Consider the following 6,000-nt stretch of genomic DNA (forward strand, 5'->3'; position numbering starts at 1 on the left):
CTGCTGCGCACAATTAAGCCACAGTTGGCACCCAGCTTGCAGACACCCCACATCATTCCACCAGAGACCAAGCTTCTAGCTGTCCTGCACATGTTGGCAAGTGGCTCTTTTCAAACCACTGGTGCCCTGGTTGTCGGGATCTCGCAGCCCTCATTCTCTGCTTTCCTTCCCAAGGTACTGGATTCCATCCTCTCCCTCACACCTGCCACACCAGCTTCCCAAACACACAGCAGAAGCAGCAGGAGACCAAATAGGGCTTCTATCAAATCAATGGCTTCCCACACATGAATGGTGCCATTGACTGCACATATGAACAATTGTGCCACCTGCTACAAAGGAGCATCGATACCGCAACAGGAAGCACACACACTCCATCAATGTGCAGGCCATTGTGGATCACCGGGGATTGATCACCAACATTGTGGCAAAGTATCCTGGGAGTGTACATGATTTATTCATCTTCCGCCCCAGCACCATCAATCAACACTTCCAGGATGGATGATATGTAAATGGCCTACTTGTTGGTAAGTACAGAAACCTAGTTTTTTATACACACTGCACAGCAACCCTGTAGGACACACAAATCATACACCACAACAGCAACATGTGGCCAGGGAGACACTGAGGTTGTGACACTGCTAGTCATGTTTGATATCCTGACCCAATGGGATACATGTCTATGGACAAATGACAGATGAAAGCAACAACAGATACCACTCCAAAGACACAAGGGACCAATTTAAAACCACACAGTGACAATGAGATGGCCTTAACTGGCAGTACTACTTGGAAGATGAATCTTCCACTATCATATCAATAACACTCAATCACACACCCTTCCAAGCAATACGTACTGTGTAAGGGGTGTGTAATGTGTTTTGCTACAGGTCAAACACCATAAGACACATAGCATGATGATGCTTACTCTAATGAAGGTGACATGGAATCATTGAGGCAGTACCACCATTTCACATCACTCCTGGAGTGACATTGCCCGCTAGCAATAAGGAAGTGGACTGTGCTATGAACACATATTGATGTGACAATAATGCAAAGTGCACATTTCTACACATACGGATTGAGACAATTACACATATACATTACAGATGTACAGGCACACGGACCTTCTGACACTTAAACCTTCACCCCCACAACCAAGTTAGCCAGCTTACCTGGAGGATGTTCAGTAGTGTAGGTTCACATTTACACATGAGCCAACTCGGTGAGGACGCAAAAATAGATTTGCCTAGAACTTGTCACACATGGGTTATTTGTGCATTGTCAATTGTGAACACTTCAGTGCTGCCAACTTATGCAGATGTGTTGTAGGTTGTCACCTAGCCAAATCAAAGGGCCACACTGTTGTTTTTCACGTGCTATTACATATGTTGAATTGGATGGGATGTTCAGGCCATATAGTGCAACCGTGTCACCACCACAGTGGAATCGATTGTGTGTGTGGAAGTATCATTTCACCTCCAGTGAAGGCACGTGGACACTTCTTTCACATGACATAATCCATGGGAGATACACAATGAACTGCAAGTTTACAAATATACCGCTGATATCAGGTCAATCATCCAAACTGCAGTTTTGATAATTAAACAACCCAATGCAGAAAGAACATCCTAGAAGCCTAGGATCCCACACAATAACACAAACAAAGATAAGACACAGATGACACAACATAACAACTGCCATGCAAAGAGATAATGAAGGTGCAAGCAACATCCAAATATTTACACTCATTCTCTCTTTCAGCTCATCAGGGTTACGGGATCCAGCCATGGATCATGACCCCATTTGCCATCCCAAGCACAGCCTCAGAGCGTGCCTATAATGATGCACATTGGAGGACACGCACCATAGTAGAGAGGACTTTTGGCATCCTGAAGTCCAGATTCCGGTGCCTCAACATCACCGGAGGAAGCAACCTATATACACCTGAAATGGTCTGCAAGATCATTTTGACCTGTGCCATCCTGCACAACATTTGTGTAGGGAGGAACATTCCCCTCTATTAACAAGACCCACAAATGCCTGAAGAGGAGGAAGAGGAGGATGCTGTTTGTGAAAATGAGGGGGACCATCCAAACACTGCAGCAGGATTGCGTTGGAGACAACACATTGTACAAAACTTCTTCTAACTATAGTCGCCATCACCACTTTGATATCATATGTCATTAAACACCTACCTTCATCACTCACTCATGCTCTGGGTAATTTCTATGCATCACATGATCCCTAGGAATCATAATCAGAGTTTAGCCTCATGGAGCATTGCAGAAATACTGATTAGGATACTGAAAAAGCCACATCACATTTGATGGGTATGAATGAACACTCAACATCACACACAGTGTAAATGACATATATCCTGTCTATTTCACATGTGAAGGGCAATATCAGAGGACCACAGCTATGACACACATCCACGTTGCCAACATGGTCCATTGCAACACATGACACACAACTAAGACACCATCAATCATAAGGAAAATAGGTGTCTCATAAATGCGGCACTGGATGTGCTATTGCATTGCTGACAGGAATATATGACCAGACCCTTGACAGCAGTAAGTGTGACACCAGCTATCTTGGCAAGGAGCATGTGTGACAAAGAGTCCATCTGAGCAGAAAATGGATAGCAGGAGTGCCCCACATATGACAAGCATTGCTCACAAGACATGCCCTGCGTAGTCTGTCCAGGTAATCAAATCTGCCACTGCCATATTTTCAGTCTCTGGGCACCCTTCTCTAGGGGGCCCTGTAAATGGACTATCTGTATCTTGAAAATCTTCATCTACACACACCCAGACTCCCATTCTGACACTTGTGTGCTTCCCTCTTCAGTATGGCATTCCATAGTCATAGTTCATCAGTCTGGATGGACTTCAGGTCTGATAATGCACTACCTGGTAGTCGGTAGGACCTGTAATCAGGTGTCCATTGCTTCCAATGTGAAAGGTCCAGTTGGTCCTTTGGACTTGATTTTAAAATCCAGGGCTTATGAGAGACTGAAGCTGCACACACCTGTGAGCACTTCCATGCAGACCAGCCAAACTGAACCTGCCCTGCCACTGCTGCTGCCTGGAACTGCTTAGAAGCTACACTTTTTTGAATCTCCTTGTTGTGCATATGTGTACAAATCACTTGTGTAACAGAGCCCTTGGGGGAGATTGTGTAACGTTCCCACAGTATTGTTCCAGCTTTTCCCAGTCAGAGTCTGCTCACTGTTCATGTTAGTTCCTGACAGAGCCTGCATCCTGTTAGCCTGACTGGTTCCTGTCTTTGCTTTAACCATAGAGGTTCCCTGTGGCTACATTTGTCTCATAGTTGCTTTCCATGCCCTCTCTTTCCTCTTGAGGTATTGTGTCTGGTAGGTCTACGATGAATCCCCAAATATATAGTATTGTTTAATCAGTTTCCTTATCGTATTCTGCTCTGGGACATGTGTTCAAATTGCCTAATCCAGCCCCCATCCCTTGTCTGGTGTTGCATGTATTTGTTAGTGCCAAACAGTGACCGTGTGCTATGGCTGTATGCATGGATTTGGTATGGTGCCTCCAGCACAACAAACAAGGGTTGCCAATATGTATGTAAGGACAAAACATGTTTGTGCCTGACGGTCCACACACAGATTCACTTCTGCTGCCACCTTTTGATGGTGCTTGCATGGTGACTAGCTGTGAGATTAATCAGCACAGAGGCACTGATGTTCCCTGTTGCAGTGGGAATTTTAGAGGCCACCCTGTGTACAAATGTTGTGATGAAAGCTGCCTGTTTCCTATTCCTATTACTGATCCATAAAGTCTTTAAGCACACCAAGGTTGCCCTGTAGTCAGCCGTATTAGAGTTCTGCAGTGCCATAGCTGGACTATCCCAATGTGTGTGGTTAGTTGTTCTTTGGCTTTAGTTCGAATCTGCTTTGGAGGATACTCTTAATTCAGGGAATGGCTCCACAGACTCATGACTAGACTTACATGTAACTGAGACAACATGGAGGCCAATACTGACACAGGATACACATGGCCACACCCTTGAAATGGACACCTTTGTGCACTGAACCACTGGAAATATGTGAACACATGCAGAATGGTTTTCTGGTCCTCCACAGCGACAGAAGAAACATAGGTCATTTGCATGACTCAAACTGTGGTGTACCATAACTTTTTTGGAGTGGATTTGGGACACTGTACCTACCTTGCATGTACAAAGGATGGACTCATGGGTAGTAGACACACAAGTGACCATGAAGTGGTATCCAACATTTCATTACATGTGATAGCTTACATTTGTAACATTGCCATTATCAACTGTCCTCCATCTATCCTGTGTATAGTTTGTCATGGGAGATGATTTGTCCCCAAAATCAGGGAAGTTCACACAGCATAAGACGCAACAGGTATGACAAACACATATCATGACTGATGTACCTAAATGAATGGCATCTAATAGTTATCCACAATAACAACACATGCATACAAGCACATTATGCAAAGCACGTCTTGTGACGTTCACACAGAGGCCCAACAACAATTGAAATAGCCAATTCACAGACATAAACACACAGGCCATGAGTGAATCATTTAAGTTGTGTAGGCTTGCTATCCTCTATTGATGCACCACCTGTTCAAACTAGGGAATGCCAATTTTAATTCCAAATGTTTGGGCTGCTGTTGCGTCACTTAAGAGTGCTACTCCGGCACAACAACATGAGTATTATGGTCCGCAGTAGTGTGGTCTGCCACATGTGCTCAAACACTAGAACACACACAGCAGGCCCTAGCAGCCTAACTTTGTGTAGTTATAGCCTTCATGTATGTTCAAAATGTGAAAAATTACTGACACAAACACAGTTAACGACAGATTTATTTACGCAAAAGCATCAAAAAAGACACATATGCGTCAAAATATGCCGCATATGCATTAAAAAATGACACTCCCAGCCATTATACATCCATTGGTCCATCCATATGCGTCAAGAAATATTGACGCAAAGCCCGTAAGCGTCATAAAATTACATGCATCATAATAAAAACGCACCGCATTTGAGCCAGGAAGTCATGTAATAGGATATCCCGTTTACAGAAATGATACAGAGTGTGTACTTTCACTTTCACTTTGCAGTCTGTGATTCTTCTAGACTGAGTGGCTGTGTAGAGAGTTATGTCTTTAAAAATTGTGCTTTTGTCTCCTGTGTGCCATTTCAATTGTCATCTGTTGTGTTTGTAATTGTCTCTGTAAATCAGTGTAAGTGTGTGTTTGTCATTTTTTGTGTCTTATTTTGTATTTGTACTGTTGGGAGTGTGTAGTGGGTATTGTTAGTTGAGGTATTGTTGGACTGTTTGTGGGTTCTTTAATTTTCATTTTCATACCTCCTTTCCCTGTATTTCCCTCTTTTCCCTTTCGTATCCCTATTATTTTTGTGATGTTGGGAAGGCCACGTCTGGGGAGAATGGGTGAGGAGGAGCTGGGGGCTTTCATTTGCCTGGTGTGCCACTTCCTCCCCCTGATGTTAGAGGCTAGTGGCAAGGTGATACAGGGGTGTCACACTGAGGCGAGGAGGCTCAGGTGATCCAAGGTGTTGTTCTACTTAAAGAGAGTGTTCAACAGCCAGCACAACGACCACCAACTCAAACATCGCTGGGTTGACCTTGTGGCCAGAGATCAAGACCTGCTGGACAACCTGGGTGTGGTGATTGGCGGCCCTGTTGGCGAGTACAAATCGGACTAATGTGTACAGTAAAATGCCCTGTAGTGACAGTAGCGGATTTGGTGACATCCTGCATGCAATGTTTGTGGACATGTGGAATGCAAGTTGAACATACATATACAATATTTGCTACGCATTACCATCATTTGTTGATGCAAAAGCTGCACAAACTTACAAAAGACAACTTGATCTTGTAAATTAGTGCTGCTTTGAGTCAATAGATGATGGTAATGCGGCACAAACAAATGTATTATTCATGGCCTGTGAGTGTACCAGGAATGAGA

This window comes from Pleurodeles waltl, chromosome 3_1 (assembly GCF_031143425.1).
Source record: "Pleurodeles waltl isolate 20211129_DDA chromosome 3_1, aPleWal1.hap1.20221129, whole genome shotgun sequence".
Classification (NCBI taxonomy): Eukaryota; Metazoa; Chordata; class Amphibia; order Caudata; family Salamandridae; genus Pleurodeles; species Pleurodeles waltl.